Source organism: Narcine bancroftii, chromosome 1 (genome assembly GCF_036971445.1).
Source record: "Narcine bancroftii isolate sNarBan1 chromosome 1, sNarBan1.hap1, whole genome shotgun sequence".
Lineage (NCBI taxonomy): Eukaryota > Metazoa > Chordata > Chondrichthyes > Torpediniformes > Narcinidae > Narcine > Narcine bancroftii.
Window position 1 is genome coordinate 409,770,510 of NC_091469.1, and position 19,227 is coordinate 409,789,736.

General features: G+C 39.9%; 1 long non-coding RNA gene across 1 annotated transcript in view; it reads left to right on the forward strand.

The window, feature by feature from the left end:
- The first annotated feature begins 6,506 nt into the window (after positions 1–6,506).
- Positions 6,507–19,227, forward strand: part of LOC138753268 (uncharacterized) — a 100,888-nt gene continuing 88,167 nt past the window's right edge. The window contains exon 1 of the long non-coding RNA XR_011351065.1: positions 6,507–6,712. This is a non-coding gene — a long non-coding RNA (uncharacterized lncRNA). The remainder of the gene's footprint in view (positions 6,713–19,227) is intronic.

Below are 19,227 nucleotides of genomic sequence, written 5' to 3' on the forward strand. Positions count from 1 at the left end.
GTGACAGTTTGGAACAGAGGGCCCTCAAAATCAGGACCCACTTGCAGCCTCTCCACACTGAATAACGACCCCCCCCCCCCACTCTGTTCCAAAACCTGTCTACCAACTGTAAGCCCATCACCACCAGGAGGTATAGGGAGTTTATAAAGACGGAGACCCAGTGCCTGCTGGAGGAGGTGATTATCGAACCCAGCACCAGCCCTTGGAGAGCACAAATGGTAGTAAAGGGGGAAAACAAATCCAGGTAAGTGATTGACTATAGACAAACAATGATCAGATACACAAAACAATTATCAGATGCACACTCCTAGACGCATACCCCCTCCCTTGCATTTCAGATATAGTGAACGATATCACGTAGTATCGGGTCTATTCAACCATCGACCTGAAAACTGCCTATCACCAGCTGCCAATCCATTCTGAGGACTGCCTGTACACGGCATTTGAGACTAATGGTCAGTTCTGGTAGGTCCCTTTCGGTATCGCCTTTGAATAGCTCAGTGTCTCCTCCCCACGAATGGGAACAACTACTTTCTCTTGGTCATCGATGAGTACTCCTGCTTCCCGTTCACCATCCTGTGTCCAAACACATCTGCCTTGTTCCTACACTCTATTTTCACCCTATTTGAGTATCCCAGCTATATTCATAGCGACCGGGGCTCAGCCTTCATGAGCAACGTGCTGCGTTAGTACCTGCTGATGAGGGGCATTGCATCCAGCAGGACTACCAGTAACAACTCCCCATGGGAACGGGCAGGTTGAAAAAGAGTACACCACAAACTTGAAGGCTCCTACGTGGAGTACCCAGATGGCAGGGAGGACACCATCAGGGAGCTGGCACCTGCCGGAACAGAGGATTCATTGCCTCCGGTGCCCCTCAAAATACCGACCCCTACTCAGGCCTTGGGGGACCCGGTTCAGGGTGAATTAACCCCCCTCTATCATTGAGCTGGAGCCTCAGCCCACTACCCTTCCATCACAGGTGGACCAGAAGACTCGAGGATCCCAAGGCCCCCCGGTGCTAAGGCGCTCCACCAGGATCTCCAGATCCCCGGACTGCCTGAATCTGTAAATAGTATTGTAAATATTTCTCTTCTGTATCTATTATCGGCTTCTGACCCTTATTCTCTTCATCTACAGTCCCTTAATTCTGAAGGAAGGGGTGAATGTTGTGAACTGGTATTCACTAGATGTGTGCTGTATGAAGACTAGTCCCGCCTCCCGGCTTCTCCCCCTGGGGCCCGTATATAAATCTGGTTTCCCACCTAAATCCAGAACCCTCCTGAAGCCTATTCGTGAACCCTACCTGTGTTGTAAGCTAATAAAAGTGTTTGTTCTCCCTCCAGTCGAGTGTGAGCTTTTATCTACGCCACAAAGTGTAATGCAAGATTTGGCCTTGGAGTTTGGTGAAGGACGTGGATTTGATTGGCTGTTATCAAGTGGAGGAGGTGGTTGTGGGAGATGAAATAGTTTTCATCAGTGACTGAAGGCAAGGATGGATAGTTGGGTTCTGAAAGTGTTTGGGTTATTGCAGTAGGTTGGCTAACAGTTTGCCAGGTTGAGACTAGTTATATGAGGATTGTGAATATGATAGTGGAGTAGGGTTGAAATTTTTATTATATTTGGACATAAGCACAGTTTCATGCCCTTCCAGTCCAGGAGCCCATGCTGCCCTATTATACAGAATTGACCTACAACCCCTGTACGTTTTGAAGGGTGGGAGGATACCAGAGCACGTGGAGGAACACACACAGACATGGGGAAAACATACAAACTCCTTACAGATAGTGCCGGATCAGACCCAGGCAGTTACAATAACCATTATGCTAACTGTTTTGTATGGTGGAGTTGAAGGTAAGTGGTGGTCTTAAATGAGGTTTGCAATCCCAGCCCAGTCTCGCTGAAACAATATTGTGTGAATGTCCATGTGGAGAATGAATGTTGCTGACTGTGCATGCATCATGGAGCTACCTCCTGGAAGTGGTGTCCAGATTACTCATCATTTTATGCCATGGGCCTGTATGTATTAACATGCAGCTGCACAAGGACCCAAAATGAAAATTACTATGCCGATTTTAAATTCTTCTGCCAAGAAGAAGCCCGGGAGAGAACCCTACAAGGTAGGAAGTCACATCCAGCAGCCTAGTGTTGGGCTTGGTGGCCAAAGGGCTGCTGGCAACTGGCTTCTGGGGACTGGGTATCAGGACTAACATTTGTGAGGACGCCAATGACAAGCAAAGTTCCTGAAGAGTTTTTAGTGCTGAATTTCTTAATTTGTTTCTTTCTTGTCTTGATAGTGGCACTAGATTAGTAGCACCTTTTCATGTGCCTTAACAGGGAAACCAAAGGAAAAAGGTGTTTCTATTTTTTCTGGGCATGAAATAAATGGAATCTTGATCACAAATGATCTGAAAATAGGATTGCATATTTGATTTTTTTGAGACCAAAGTGCTTCCAGCTCTAAAAAGGAAAATGAGTAGTGCTCATATTCTACCACTTGATGTCAGATCATCACCAAAAATGTTAACTTGTCTCAAGTCTTGGATTTTGAATAGGTATCGTAGAAAGTGATTTTCGTCTTTCCACAGGGAGAAAAAGAATCAGTATTTCATTTTCACTTTTTATTTTGATTTTTATTTGATTTTTTATATTTGTACAAAATTCAGCATGTGGGAGCTGATAGTTAACCAATGTTGCAGTGTTTTTTATGACATTTTTAAAAAATGCAGCAAGTAGATATGCATAAAACAATAAATCAGTATTTCTGTAACTCACTTTTAAATGGCAGATACATCTATGACTGACAGAAATGTGAAAAATATTTAAAAATTCAGACGCTTTCTTCCAGTTACTGAATGCATGATTAGTGAATTTTGGTTAATTATTTTTAATTATTAAATATTTTAATTATTCTGGTTTTTGGGAATGGTGTAAGGTAAAATAAACATTTAACAACATTCATTATTTGAAAATTCTTAGGAGCAAAATGATGAAGTTGAAAAAGTTACATGAGGAATTTGTGTGAAGAGTTGAAGGTGATAGTTTGTGGCCAAAAGGACATGACACAAATAAGTTTCTGCCATCAAATGCAGAACAAGTTCGACAAGGGCTGACTGGGGATAGTGGGAGGTGGTGTCTCAGATTTGAGGTTGGCAAAGTTGTGACCAAAAATGTTGAAGGCAGAGTTGTAGATGCATATATGGATTGCAGCAAAGCATTTGATAAGATTCCACATAGTAGGCTGCTCTGGTAGGTCAGTGGCATGGGATCCAAGGTGAGATAGCACATTGAATAGAAAGTTAACTACATGGAAGAAAGCAGAGGGTGATAGCAGAAGATTTTTCATTCACTAGCCTATGACTAGTGGTGTGTCTCAGGGTTCAATGCTGGGCCCATTTGTTGTCATCTATATCAGTGCTGAGATTTTAAAAATAAAATATATATATATGGTGTGGATGACGTTAAAGTGACTGGTATTGTACCTATTGATGATTTTTCAAAATTTGCAGCAGGACCTTGAATGGTTGTGGAGAGGAATGTTTAATAGAATTTGGGAAGTGTTGTACAGCAGAGGTATCAATGGGTACAAGGTACATAATACCTTGAAAGTTGGTCAAAGAAGGCTTTTGAGACACTGCCCTTCATCAGTCAGAGTTAAGTATGGAAGTTAGGAGGTCCTGTTGCAGTTGTGCAAGATATTGGGCCCTCATTTGAAGAATTGTGTTCAGGTTTGGTCAGTGTGCTGCAAGAAAGTGTTTGTCAAGCTGGAGAGGGTGCAGAGAAGATTTACAAGGATGTTACCAGGATGTGGGGGTTGGAGCTATAGGGAGAGGTTTTATTTCTTGGAGTATAGGAAGATGAAGGGAGATCTTGTAGAGGTGTAAAAAATCACGAGAAATAGATCGATTGAGATTAGAGGAATTGGTAACTAGCAGGCATAGGCTTAAGATAAGGGGGAGAGATTTAAAAAGGAACAAGGGATTTTTTTTGCACAGGAAATAGTGAGTATATAGAATGGTCTGCTGGAAGTGGTTGAAGCAGGTGCTAATTGTGGTGTTACAACCACTATACTGGCCGCACACCTACCGGCCTACTGCAGGGGGCAACCACTGTACCTGCAGGTAGGCAACCTGGGAGGCTGGCCCCATCTGCCTGGTGTCAATCATCGGCCCATATAAAGACTTGAGCTGGCCCCTTTGGGAGTCAGTCAGTCGGGCATGTGGAGCCAGGAAGGTACAGAGACCTGGTGTGTACAAGTTTAAGCTGATTAAAGTCTGTGGACTTTGTGTCTGAATTCTTCACACTGCAGTGCTCACACTATTGCTACATTGAAGAAAAAAAAATTAGTGTTTAAGTGGATAGGTAGGTTTAGAGGAATATGGGCCAAACACAGGCAGGTTGCTGTGTGTAATTTTGGCTGAAGGACCTGTTTCCACACCCTGACTCTTAAGAACCAAATTAATTAGGGCATAATGCCTTAAGGAAGCTGTTGGCAGGGGTGTCTCAGATTCACCCAAGGGTCATTGGAACATAAGAAGCTGTTGTAATTTAGGATTGAATGGGATAGTTTGAGGATGTATTTAAGGCATAGAGTGAGTTGAAATGATACCAGAGTCTAATAATGAAGGTAAAATTAAATGTTAATTGATTTCTTCAAACCTGAGTTTTTACAGTGCAAAACTGATGTAAAAATACATCAAGGATTATTTAATGATGAAATAGCTTTGACAGTGAATCAATTGTCCATGACTGTTTATTTTATTACCATCCCCATTATCCTTTCTTTTACTTGCTCATCCTTTGTTTGACTCCTTAACAGGTTCCTTTAAAAAAAAATCATGTACTATTTTCCCTTTGTCCTAACCATGAGAACATGACTGGATTTGTCAAACACAAATTTCTTTTGATAAAGCCACAAGAGTTTTTGGCATCATATTAACTTATCTCTAATTCCCCATTTTCTCTTTTCTTCCTGTCCTTGGGGAATGGGATTACATTAAAGCCATTGAGTCATGCAGTGCAGAAACAGAATGACGGTGCTAATTGATCATCAGGTTCCCATCTATATTAATCCATTTATCAGCAAATGATAGAACCATTGGGGAAAGTAGTTTCCTTAGATTCCCACTGGATTAAATCTAATCTAAATTTTAGCTTGTTTTGCTCATTTGAGTTCCCTGGAATGCAGAAGGCTGCAGAGAAGAAATGGGAATCAAGAATGAACGGGAATGAGATTTGAATACATCAATTTCAGATGAACATTGGGATAACAGACTTGATCTGATTAATAATACTTCATTCTGTGCACGACATTGTTTAATACAATTTAAAGTTGTATATGGAATGTCCAAAGTTAGATTATCTAATTTTTAATCGTGATGTTGATCCACCATGTGTCAAATGTAAAATTTTTGAGGCTTCTATGATTCATATGTTTTGGGAGTGTCCAGAACTACAAGAATATTAGGAACAATTCTTTAAAACTCTTATCACAGATTTTTAGGATTAAATCAGATTGTGTCCTTTTATTGCTTTGTTTGGTTATTCTGTAGAAGAGAGGATTTTCTTGAATTCAACTCAACCAAGAATAGTAGCTTTTACTTCACTGATGGCCAGATGAATAATTTTGATAAGATGGAAAGAGAACCTAGTACCAATGTGTATGTAATGGTTACAGGATGTTATGTCTTGCTTGAGTTTGGAGAAAATTAGATATAATGTTAAAGAGATCAAAGTTGAATTTGACAAGATATGGGGCCCATTCATGGACTATTATCATAATTTGAATACTTAGTGCTCTGGATATTTTCTATCCGATACTTGATTCTTTTCAATATATTTGCTGATGACCATGTTTAGTGGGGGCAGTTAGATAAAGTTTTTCTTTTTCACTTTTGTTTTGTACAACTAGAAGAGATTGGTCTATTTAGATAATCACAATGTATATTGGAGTGAGGTGAAATTCTCATGAGGGTTTTCCACTTTTTGAGAATTATGTAAGACCATGTATAATTTGTATACGATTTATTCTGTATTACATTATAGAAAGCTATATAATTAATATCTAAGCAATATATGCATATAATATTTCTATCAAATTAATAAAAATAGTTTAAAAAGATAAAGTAGTAAACCTAGCCAAGTTATCTTTGATGATTGCACGTGTCCAGACACATCTTTCAGTGAACCCATTGAACCTGATACCTTAGAAACACAACAGGCATTGGCTACTTCAGGATTTAATATGAGGATTTCCATCTTTTAGAAGAAGTGTATCTTTGGAATTCTACACCCAAAGACTTGTGTTTGCAGCATGATTAAATGTATTCAATGAGGAGATTCAGTTTTTTTTATAAATGATAAAATAAAACAGTTAATGGGGAAGTGGTGCAGAGGCCATAACCTTATTGGATCGCGGAGCAGGCTTTAGTGCCTGACTGGGCACTTATTTTTATGGAAACTAAAATTAGCCAATGAAGGCTGGGAATGAGATGGAAGGAGCTTTTTTAAAAATTCAAAGATGCTGAAAATATTGATGCTTTTTGAAACAATGATAGATATTTATAGTTTTCATTATTTTTTTTGGATTTTTAATTAGATAATGGAATAAGAATTAAAACAGCATCAAGAATTAAAATAAACAGATGATCTAAATTGTCCAGTTGAAACTAAGTTTGGATGTTTGACAGAGAAGATTGAAAAGCTCATACAGGTCAGATAAGAGTTGTATTTCTTGGCAGGTTTTTAACTTTTAGGAATGCTGTGATTTATCAATGCTGACACTTCAAAATTTCATTTATTGTCCTTTACACCAAATACAAAACATAGTCATTGATGTCATTCTTCTCTGAACATTTAATTGGTGTTTCAGTGTGACTCATTACACTAAACCTGACTATAATTTGTGGTGTATCCATAGGTCTCTTATAGTTCTTCTGTTACAGAAACAAGTTAATTTTCTGCATTTTGGACTACTCGTAAGCCACAAATAAAAAGTCATGTTTTGAACTGGGACACCTGCATTTTCTTTTGAGGAATTATTTGGCATGGAGTAAAAATGCAGAATTTCCATTGTGACCGATTATGTTATGTTTATAATGTTTATAGATATGTTTTTGGGAGATAAATTGGGGTAGGATTTTTAGTGTAGGTCACATACAAACACTTCAAAACAGATCTCATTTAAAATACTGGAGCTCTGCTCAAGCAGAAAGGGCTGCTCCTGGGGGCCTTTTCAAAAACTCTGGGGAGTGCCCAAGAGAATTCACCAATCATTTCATCCATTTCACACAGTTCCATTCTCACAGCACCTCCCAGATAGAAAAAGTCCTCACTTTTCTCCCCACCATCCTCCATATCCAACAAAAAATTCTCCATCACTTCTGCACAATCCCACCACTAGTCATATCTGATCCTCTCCACCCCTTCCCTTTCTACTTTATGCAGAGTTCATTTTCTCCATTGCTCCCTGGTCTGCCCTTCTCTCCCCACTCATCTCTCCATCCCTTTGGGCATTTCCCACTGCAACTCCAGAAATTGCAAGATTTGTCCCTACATCTCCTCCCTTGTGTCTGCCTAGACCTTCTAGGGGAGGCACAGCTTTACACGTTCATCATCCACCCGAATCTTTTCCACTCAGTGAATATGGTGTGGACTCCTCTACATTGATGGGACTAAACGTAGATTGGGCAACCGTTTTGTCTGTAGGTTTAAGATGAAGCTCCCAATTGCTAGCCATTTTATTTCCCCTGGCTATTTTATTTCTCCTCACCATTCCCACACAGGCATGTGTGTCCTTTGCCTCATCTATTGCCAGGATGAGGCTGAATATAAACTTGAGGAACATGTCACACTTCTCCTTGACAGCTTTAAACACAACAGTGTCTGGACAGTGACTTTTCTAATTTTCTGATTCAGCTCCTGTTTTTATCTCTTTACCCTCTCTCATTCTCAATTTTCTCTCAAATCTCTCTCTCCCCACCCCATCATCTCTTCTATCTGTCTCTGCACCTCACTCACTTTCTTCTGTCCAGCATCCATTATGTCATGGACCTTACACTCTCCCCTTTTCATGGTTGCATTATGAGCTCCCATTTATTTAAGTGTGAGTATCACTTTAAGGGCAAGGTTGCAAACATGACTGGCTGGCATCAGCTAGTTCAGGCTGTACCCAAATTTTCTCCTTTGGAGAGGAGAAAGGACATTGGGTACTTTTCCCAAGGGATACAAATGGTGAGAGAGTCCTGTGTGTGGAACACTGAAGGAACAGCATTTTACGACCAGCGGCAATCTTATCGAACTCAGTGCAGGAATGACTCTGTGATAATGAATAATTTGGCTGATTCTCCCTGCCAGGGGAATTATTAAACCCCACCATTTCTAAGACTGAAAACTTTGGTATGTCTTCCCAGAATTGTGCCAAAGCTGTAATGGTTAGTGTATCACACAGATGGGTTTAATTTGACTAATGTGCTGTATTATTAGTAGTTATTAATATAGTGGGTTTTTTAAAAAAAACTGCCGTGGTGAATTTCCATTGCTGCTGGTCTGTGATGCAAGACTTTTTATTTCTACTTCCCACCCCATTCCCTTGCTGACGTATCTGTCCATGGTCTCATGCACTGATAGACTGAGACCATCTGCAAATGGGAGGAACAACACCTCATCTTCCAACTGGGCACCCTCAAACTGGATGGCATTAATATTGACTTCTCTGGCTTTTGTTAAACCCTCTGCCCACCCAACTCACTACTTCCCCCAGGTCTGTCTCTCCCTTAATATCCTTTCACACAACCATGATAAATTCTTCGCTGGTCCCTTTTCATATCCAATTAATATCTTTTGTTGGTCTGGATTCCTTCCCAGCCAGCAATGTCTTAATTCTGAGATTTCCTGCTTCTGGCTTTTTCCTGGAAAAAGGCTCAGAGCTGAAATGTCAGCAAAATATCTTTGAACTCTGAAAAGACTGGCTGAGTTCCTCCAGCAGTTTGGTGTTTTTACTACAATCACAGTGTCTGCAGATTTTTGTGTTTCATTTATTTCTACTTCCCACTTCATCCTTGACCATTTCGATCCATGGGTCCCTAACTTCTCATTGTTTGCTTGAGATTCCAATGCCTGTAGTTTTGGTGTTTATCTATATAGTTTTAAAAAAATTGAATCGTGAGACGAGTAAAAAAAAAATAATTGAATAGTCAGTCCCACCACATTTTATGTAATATATTCCCAATTCATTGTCCTTTTGAGCAATATGGTTTAAAGTGGAGAAAATAAACAACTTTTCCAAGCAACCTAATTAGAGTTTATGTTTTATCTGTTCCTTTCCTTTCTCTTCCTCAGCAAACATTCATGACAAATTTAATGATTCTGGTTGTTTATTCCTGTTACTTAAATTATGTCTATTTTCTTAAATGAAAATAAGTGCATATCTGTGGGAGCCAAGAGCCACTTTCAGACGGCCACAATACCTGACTGTAAAGCCGCCTATTGTACTCCTATGCAGCTGTCGGGTGACCACCTGAAAGTGGGGAACCCGGCCAGGAGGTTTACCTACCTAATCCTGTAGGTATAATATCCTGCTCCGAGAATCCTCCGTTGCAACTAGCCTCTTTCAGGTGGAATCACCTGGAGAATGTGGCTCTGGAGTGGCTGCGGATGTCTGAGAGGGACATTCAGGTGGCAGCGCTGAAGGAGGTGTTCTGCCACCTGAAAGGTCTGAAACAGGGAGAGGGGGCACAGAGCAAATGCCGGCTCCTGAGTCTGGGCAGGGGCTGGAGTGGAACTATGGGGCTTGAGCGGCCAGTGCGGGACTACGGGACTGGGGCGGCCAGCTGGGATCTATGGGGCTTGAGCGACAATCGCGGGACTACGGGGCTGGGGCAGCTAGCGGGCGACTATGGGGCTGGGTCCCACACCGGCTGCTCCAGCCTGTAGTCCCCCACCAGCCACCCCAACCCCATAGTTGCACACCAGTCACCTCAGCCACATTATCCCCCACTGGCCACCCCAGGCCTGCAGTCCCATGGCAGAGGGCTGTCAGGCAGCGAGGAGGGGGCTGTCAGGAAGTGGTGAGACAAGTTGTCAGATGAGCCGGCATTTGCTCTGCAGCCCCTCTCCCCACTTCAGACCTTTTAGCTGGCAGAACACCACCTCAGCCCTGTCACCCGAACGTCCCTTCAGAGAAACCCGCAGCCACTCTGGAGCTGCTTTCTCCAGGTGATTCCACCGGAAAGCAGCTATGGATGCAGATCATCTTTCATCATATCATGTCTGACTGTGTTATGAACTGATAAGCTCATCATGGAAATGGAAAACATGGATTTTTGTTTTATGGTTGTGTTGACTACAAAGCAATTAAAAGTTCAGGCTATTACAATCTGTAGTACATGCAGCTAATTTTTACATTCATGCAGCAGACTGATGAGAAGGTCCAAGAGACTGTAGGCATACAGAAAGTGGATTAAAAAAAAACTTGTCACGGCGGATGATGCTATACTGGAAGAGTAACTAATGTAATTGAGAACTAGCTCCAGGATTGGACATATCTGAAAAATTATCTTATTTCAGCTACAGGAACATTTAATTTCTCTTCACGTATCTACATTTGAATATACCACACATATTTTCTTCATGAAATTTGACACACCATATTTTTGTCTTCACATTATTCTATTGTGGCACCCAACAAAACCTCATTTATTTAGAAATAGTTTTGCATGCAACCTAATCAGATTTTTCCTATTTGTCTCTTGTCACCTTCAATTTACCTCTTATGGACTGTATGCTGTAAATCTCCCAACTCATCAAAACCTGCCTGATGGCTTTGTCTATCTGATGAGAACAGCAGTTGTGTTTGACACAACCTGCCAGCCAACATTTTTCCACCTGCATAATCTCAATTCTCTGATGCCCATGTTGCAATTTACATCAAATTCTACATTATTAACCCCCTGTTTAATGAATTATATCACTTTTCAGGCTACTAACTGTTCAGTTTTCCAAATTTGATACTCAATTTCAAATCTCTTTCGTGATCTTGACCCTCACTGTTTTTATCATTTTCTTTAATCCTCCATGAAATCTCATCATAGAGTCATAAAGTTCTCCAGCATAGAAACAGGCCCTTTGGCCCAATTTATCCATGCTGACTAAATTAATCCAATTTCTCCTTCAATCTTTCCTGTCCATATGGCTGTCTAAATGCCTTTTTGAATATTACAACTGACTCCTCCTCTACCACTTTCCTCGGGCAGTTCATTCCATTATATACACTTCCATTTGCATGAAGAAGGTACATCTCTGGCTCCTCTAAATATTTCCCCTATCATGTTAAGTCTGTGCCCTCTTGTCTTAAAATTACCAGCTTTGGAAAAGAAATATAACTATTTACCTTCTCTATGCCCCTCATGATTTTATAAATGTCTTAAATTTCTATGCTGCAGGAGAAAATTCTCAACTCTCCTTACAATTCAAGCATACCAGACCTGGCAATATTCTCATGAGTCTCTTCAGTATGCTTTCCAATTAACATAAAAACTAATTGTATAAGCTTCCAAATGTATGTAAAGAGAAAGAGACTAGTTGAAGGGAATTGTAGCAAATGCAGACCAATTTAACAGATTTTCTGGTACTATCTTAAAGGAAGATGCACCTAACATTTGGAAATGCTAGGGGTCTGAGGGATTAGCACAGAGGAAGAAATGAAGGAAATTGCTATCAGTCATGAAATTGTGTTAGGTAAATTGATAACATTGAAAGTCAATAGATTTCCAGGACCTGATCCCAGAGTACTTAATTATGTGGTGCTAGAGGTAGTGGATGTATTGAGATTATTTTCCTAGCCGATTGGAGGGTTGCTACTGTGATGTTACTTGTTAAGAAAGAAGAGAAATCCGAGATCTGCAGATTTTCTTGTTTAGCTCATGGAATTGTAGAGTTGTTAGCCTAACTTGGTGGAGAAAATGCAGAGTCCATTATTAAAGATGATGTCGCTAGCTGTTTGGAGAGAATTGAGAGGATTAGTCAGTGAGTGGTGTGAGTTTCTCTGGAGAGGTGAGTGTCAGGACCTTTGTTCAGGTGCATTATAAATTAAACAGAACATAGGGGCTGTGACTCAGCAAGTGAGATAATTCAATATTAGCCCATATTAAAAGTTTATCCACTTTGAACATCCTATTAATAAATTTCAACTGTGTTGATTCATAAAAATTTTGAACATCAGGAAGTTGCAAACCTCCTGATGCATATTTCCAAGTTAATTTCTGTAATGACACCTTGATCATTTTACCTTTCCACAAAAACCTCCTCACCAAAATTTTGAGGAATCTTGCAAGGAATAGATTGAAAAAGATATTGAATCTGAGGAAAGATATTCATTTTAATACAATTAACATGTCCTATTAATGTTATAGGTAAATCTTTCCACTGATTCAAATCATATTTAATTTTAGACAATAAAGGTAGATAATTCAATTCATATAAATAATTATAATTACTATCTACCTTAATACCTAAATACTTAATCTGATCCCACCATTTAAATTTTACTATATGTCTACATAAAGAATAATCCATTTCAGCTAAAGGCATAATCTCATCTTTTCCCAATTAATTTTATAACCTGATATTTCACCATACTGCTCCAATCTATCATGCAGATTCCTCAAAGATTCCAAAGGTCATGTTAAATATATCAAAACATCATCTGCAAACAAATTTATTTTAAATTCATCAGGTATCACCTTAATACCTCTAATATTACTATCTTGTCATTTGAGCCAAAGGTTCAATAACCAATGCAAATAGAGCTGGTGACAAAGGGCAGCCTTGTTGAGTTGATCTAGTTAACGTAAAATGTGTAGATATTTGTCCATTTGTCACAACTCTAGCAGTAGGACTTCTATATAAAGCCTTAATCTAACCAGTTAAAAAAAAAGGCCCAAAATTGAATTTCTCCAAAATTTTAAATAAAAAAACTTCATTCTTCTCGATCAAAAGCCTTTTTCTGCATTGAGAGAAATATCCATTGGTTGGTTAGATTGCTCCTTAGAAACATTAATTAAAGAAATCAACTTTACAATATTATCTGCTGAATATTGATTTTTAATAAAACCCACTTGATCTACATGAATTAAATCTGGTAAATATTTAGCTAACCTACTAGCTAGAACCTTTGCAACAATTTTATAATCAACATTCAATAAGGAAATAGGTCTATAAGACCCTGCTTTTAATGGGTCCCTATCCTTCTTAAGAATAACTGTAATAATTGCTTGAGAAAAAGAATCCGGAAAAAAACAAACCTCTGTCACCTGTTTCAGTACATGCATCAATAAAGTGATTAAATGATACATTTCTTCTAATGTTTTCTTTTGCTGGACTCCTTTTGGATTTGGTTCTGACTAGGGATGGAAAACAGGGCAGAACTCACAGTTTTTAAATTTAAAATTTAAATTTAGATATACAACATGGAAACAGGCCCAAAAGCCCCTGCTACCCAATTAACCTGCCCCGGTGGCTGCAGAAGGTGCAACACTTGCACCCGCACCTCCTCCCTCACCACAGTCCAGGGCCTCAAACTGGCCTTCACTTGTGTATACGCAAGATTGATTTACTGCATCCAGTGCTCCCTTTGTTCCCTTCTCTACCTCAGAGAGACTGGCCGCAGACTGGGAGATCACTTCACTGAGCATCTTCACTCTGTCCGTACCAATGACAGGGACCTCCCAGTGGTCAACCATTAAAAAGAAATTTTTAAAATGTGTCATCTGCAAACTTGCTGATCCAATTTACCACATTTTCATCCAAATCATTGATATTAGATGACAACCAGCAATGGTCGCTGTATCGATTCCTAAGGCGCATCACTAGTCACAGGCCTCCAGTCTGAGAAGCAATTATCCACCATTACTCTTTAGCTTCTGCTGTATAGTCAATGTCAAATCCTGTTTATTACCTCACCATGAATACCAAGTGTCAGAACCTTCTTAACTAATCTTCCATGTGGGACCTTGTCAAATGCCTTACTAAAGTCCATGTAGACAACCTCCACAACCTTTCCTTCATCACTTTCCCTGGTAACTTCCTCAAAACTCTATCAGATTAGTTAAACATGACCTACCACACACAAAACCATGTTGACTATCCCTAATCAGTCCTTGGCTATCCAAATGCTTGTATATCTGATCTCTTAGAATACCTTCCAATAATTTACTTACTGCTAATGTCAGGATCACTGGCCTACAATTTCTTAAACAATGGAACATAGCTAAGACATATTAAACATTTCTGCCAGAACCCCTGCAATTTCTACATTAACCTCCCTCAGAGTCTGAGGGCCCTGGAGATTTGTCTACCCTTATTTGCTTCAAGATAGCGAGCAACTCTTTCTCTTTAATCTGTATTGGTTCTATGACCTTACTGCTTGTTTTCCTGACTTCCCTTGACTCTGCCAAGTTTCCTGAGTAAATACTGGTGACAAAAAAAATCAATTTAATATCTTCCCTATTTCTTTTTGGCTCCATACCGAGCCAACCACTCTGATCTTCAAGAGAACCAATTTTGTCCCTTGCTGTCCCTTTGCACTTAATTTACCTGTGGAAGCCCTTGGGATTTTCCTTCACATTGTTTGCCAACTTTGTGTTGTCTTATAGCCTTTCTGATATCTTTATTGAGTTTTTTCTTGAATTTTTTAAATATTCCTCAAGTATCTGCTATACATCTTTCCCTTCTGAACCAGATCCCTAGTATCCCTCAAACCAAGGTTCCCTATGCCTGCTAAGTTTGCCTTTAATCTTAACAGGAACAATCAAACGCTGTATTCTCAAAATTTCACCTTTTGAAGGTCTTCCACTTACCTCACACATCCTTGCCAAAAAACAACTTTTCGCAATCCACACATTCTAGATCCTTTCTTACTTCCTCAAAATTGGCCTTTCTCCAATTGAGAATCTTAACTTGATGCCCAGACCTATCTTTCTCCATAATTTACTTTAAACTAATGGCATTATGATCACTGGATCCAAAATGTTTGCCTGCACATACTTCTGTCATGTGTCCCATCTTTTTCCTAATAGGAGATCTAGTATTGTGTCTCTCTGGTTGGTACCTCTATATATTGATTTAGAAAATTTTATTGAACACATTTGACAAACTCCAAGCCATCCAGCTCTTTTACAGTTTGAAAGTCCCAGTCCCAGAACCGTAAGTGCATCAGTCTGCTATCTCTCTACAGATTTGCTCCTCCAATTCTCAGTGACTATTGGGTGGTCTATAATACAAACCTATGAGTGTGGTCATACCTTTCTTTTTCCTCAGCTCTCCATCCACATAGCCTCAGTAGATGAGACCTCTAGTTTGTCCTGCCTGAGTACAACTGTGATATTTTCCCTGGAGAGCAATGCCACTCCTCCCCTTTTCATACTCCCACTCTATCATGTCTGAAACAAAGAAGCCCAGAACATTGAGCTGCAGTTGTGCCCCTCCCGCAACCAAGTTTCACTAATGACCACAATGTCATTATTCCATGTGCAAATCCAAGCTCTGTAAGCTGGCTTCAAGTTTCAAGTCATTCATTAATTTCATTTGGCACATACTTGCTTCCAGATGGTTTCATTCATAAATTTTTCCAAAGGCACAATGTATTGTTTTGAGTAAAATAATGCAGTGAAGTTGAGAACGATGATGTAATAATTCATGAGCATCTGCCTTTAGTTTTTAACTTGCTCACTGAATGCTCCTTATGGCCCATGTAAGACAGAGCACCCTTCCTGCAATAAGCTTGATTAGTTTATTGAGTGGAGAGACAATAAACTGCAGGAGTTCCATGAGGTTCAGCACAGAACAGCCAAATCACTGCAGGCACTTGCAGGATGGTTTGATAAACCTGTAAATGTTAGTTAACATCGTCAGCAGCAATGAGTTTTACAGTTCTTTAAATTTGATTTCACTGAAAGAAAATTTAAAAGTACAAATATTGTTTCACAAATTCTTAGTCAGGGGTTATGGGAATGAGACTGGAAAAATGCAATTGAAGCTGGGCTCAATTATGTTTTCTTGAGTGGCAGAGAATACTCAAGAAGGAACATTTCTGGTTTCATTGTGATATAACCATATAACCATTTACAGCATGGAAACAGGCCATGTCGGCCCTTCAAGTCCATACCGGTTCACTTGAACAGTCTATGAGTGGTAGGACTGTTGGAGGGAGAGTAGGTCTCCGTTCAGGACTGGGGAACTTTAGGGTGGGGATGGCACATAGGGTATCAACTGTAAAGGCAAAACCCTGTGTTTTTGATTCTTAGTTAATTTTGTGCCCGTCTCTCTTGAATTCTTGTGCACAAGACTGATTAAGGAACAGAGCACTGTCAATTTAAAATGATACATAAAATATACCCTGCTATTTTAAAAAAATCTATTTTCCCTTCAATGAAGGGCTCAGGTCTGAAATATTGGTTATATATCATTGCCTCTGGACACTGTGGGACTAGCTGAGTTTCTCCAAAAATTTTGTGTGTTTACTCCATGTATCAACAAGGATTTCTGTTCTCCCCTTTCAGTCATGATCTGTTCCACACTTTGTGTGTCTGTGCTTGTCCACATGCATCTCTCTCTCCCTTGTACTTTACATACACCTGTTATTTTCCTCTTTTGCTTTGTTATCCTGTTTTCTCAAGTCGGTTCCTCTAGTTTCCCTTCTACTTACTCCTTTTCCTTCTCTTGCTCTCCTGATTTTTATACTTTGATCATTCCTTTGCCTGTCCTTCCTCAGGTATACTACTCAGTTTCCGATCTCATTTCTTCAGCATTTTATTTCTGATATTTCTTGCTTGTAGATCAATGGATAAGCCACGGATTTGCTGTTGAACTTTAAAAAAAATTATCAACTTTTGATTACAGATTTGGATTTAGATTTCAGGTTTATCGTCAGAGTACATACAACCCGAAGATTTGTTTTCCTGCAGGCGAGGCAGAATTACCACATATTGGTAGTGCAAAAAAAAAGACTCTATGTACACATGTAAGCAAGTAAATAAATGTAAATAAACTGTGCAATCAAGAGAAAAAAAATCAATGAAGTGCAAAAGTAAGAGTCCTTAAATGGGTTTTGAGTTTGTTGTTGGGGAGTCTGAACCTGGTGGTGCAAGTCCTGTGGCATCTACACCTCTTTCTTGATGGTAGCAGTGAGAACAGAGTGTGTCCTGGGTGATGTGGATCCCTGATGATTGCTGCTGCTGTTCTCTAACAGCAGCATTCCCTGTAGATGTTCTTGGTGGTGGGGAGTTTTTTTTAATCAGTGATGTCCCCTGGGGTGTGTCAACTAACTTTTGCAGGTCCTTATGCTCAAGGGTATTGGTGTCCCCATACCAAACCATGACATCGATATTAGAAAGTTGAGAAATAGGATTGGATATACTTTACCACTGGACATTCATTATTCAAATACTTCAGATGCTGTAAATCTGAAATAAAAACAAAATAAAATGGAAATATTCACCAGTTTAGGCATCAATATAGGTAGAGGAAAACCGAGGTAATAGTTCAGCTTGATGGCTTTTCTGATGAACTCGCTTCTTTCTTTCTTGAAAGATAGTGCCTGACCTGAGTCTTAAAGACACAAATATGCTGGAGGAACTTAGCCCATCTTTTCAGCATCTATAGGAGACAGATATAATGCCGATGATTCAGGCCTGAACCCTTCTTCAACTATAAAAGGCAGAAGCAGGATGTATCAGAAAGTCTCAGAATTCAAACAATGGGGGAGGAATCCAGACCAACAGGTGTGAATTAGATGTGATAAGGGACTAGGTAGAATTTATGTCTGTGTGAAAGGAGACAGGGAATGGAGAGATGATGGGGTTTGATATTAATGCCATCTGGTTGGAGTGTGCCCAGTCAGAAGATGAGGTGTTGTTTCTCCAATTTACGGATGGTCTCAGTCTGGCAGGACAGGAGACCATGGACAGACATATCGGGAAGGGAAGGGGATGGAGAATTGAAATGGTTGGCTACTGGGGGATCCATGCTATTGAGGTGGCCAGAGTTGAGTTACTCAATAAAGCAATCTCCCAGTCTGCATCAAGTCTTTCCGATGTTGAGGAGACCACATCGGGAGCACCGGATGTGGTAGATTACCCCTGCAGATTCATGAGAAATTTGCTTCTCTTGGAAGGGCTGTTTGGGGCCCTGAATGGTGCTGAGAGAAGAGGTGTGGGTGCAAGAGGAGCATCTCTTGTGGTCACAGGGGTAGGTCTCAAGGAGATGATTGGTGGTGAGGGAGTCATGGACAAGGGAGTCACGGGCAAGGGAGTCATGGAGGAAGTTGTCCTTGCAGAAAGCGGAGAGGGGAGTGTAGTGATAGAGTGCTAGTGATACTCCTGGCCACTAGAGGAAGTCAGATGAATGTTGCATTTCAGGTTAAATGAAGAAAATGGCTGCATCACAACGTTGTGAGTTGTTAATAATATATTGTTAATATAAAAAAAACAAGTTTCTCTATTACTTAAAAAAAATCATATTGCACCAGGAGTGTGTATTGATCAGTATCAGCAGAAAACATGGAAAGTGTAAAGGATTCTGACTCTGTGAATTGGATTGGGAATGTCAACCACGGGTGGTGGTTGTTCAAGCAATGATTCATGCTGTATCTGCAAGCTATTAGACTTGATAGCAAACTGGACAGACAGAAGATTATACTATTACTTACCATGGCAGGACTTCAAGCACTAAAAGTTTTCAACACATTCATTTTTGCCGAGGCAGAAGACCAGGGCAAGTTCAAGAAGGTTATTGAGATGTTTGATGAATACTGCTCACCAAAGAAAAATGAAATGTTTGAGAGGTATGTGTTTCACGTGTGCACACAGCTGCAGGCAGAGAGCTTCAATACTTTCTTAATGGACTTGAAACTAAAAGCAAGAACATGCAATTTTGGATTGCTGCAAGATTAAATTTTCCATGAGCAAATTGTGTTTGGAATTATTGATAAGAAAGTGAGAGAGAGGTTGCTATGAGAGATAGAGCTTACCTTAGCTGGAGCTGTGAAGTGAGAATGCAAAAGCAGGTGAAAATGAAGGCATAGCCATAGCCACAGTACGTGGACACACACACAAACATAGACCAAGAAATTAGAAACAACAAAAGGATGGAGAGACATTCAATTGTAAATGATATGGCACTCAGCATGCACCAAAACAATGCCCAGCCTATGGAAAAGTGCAAAGGGCATAA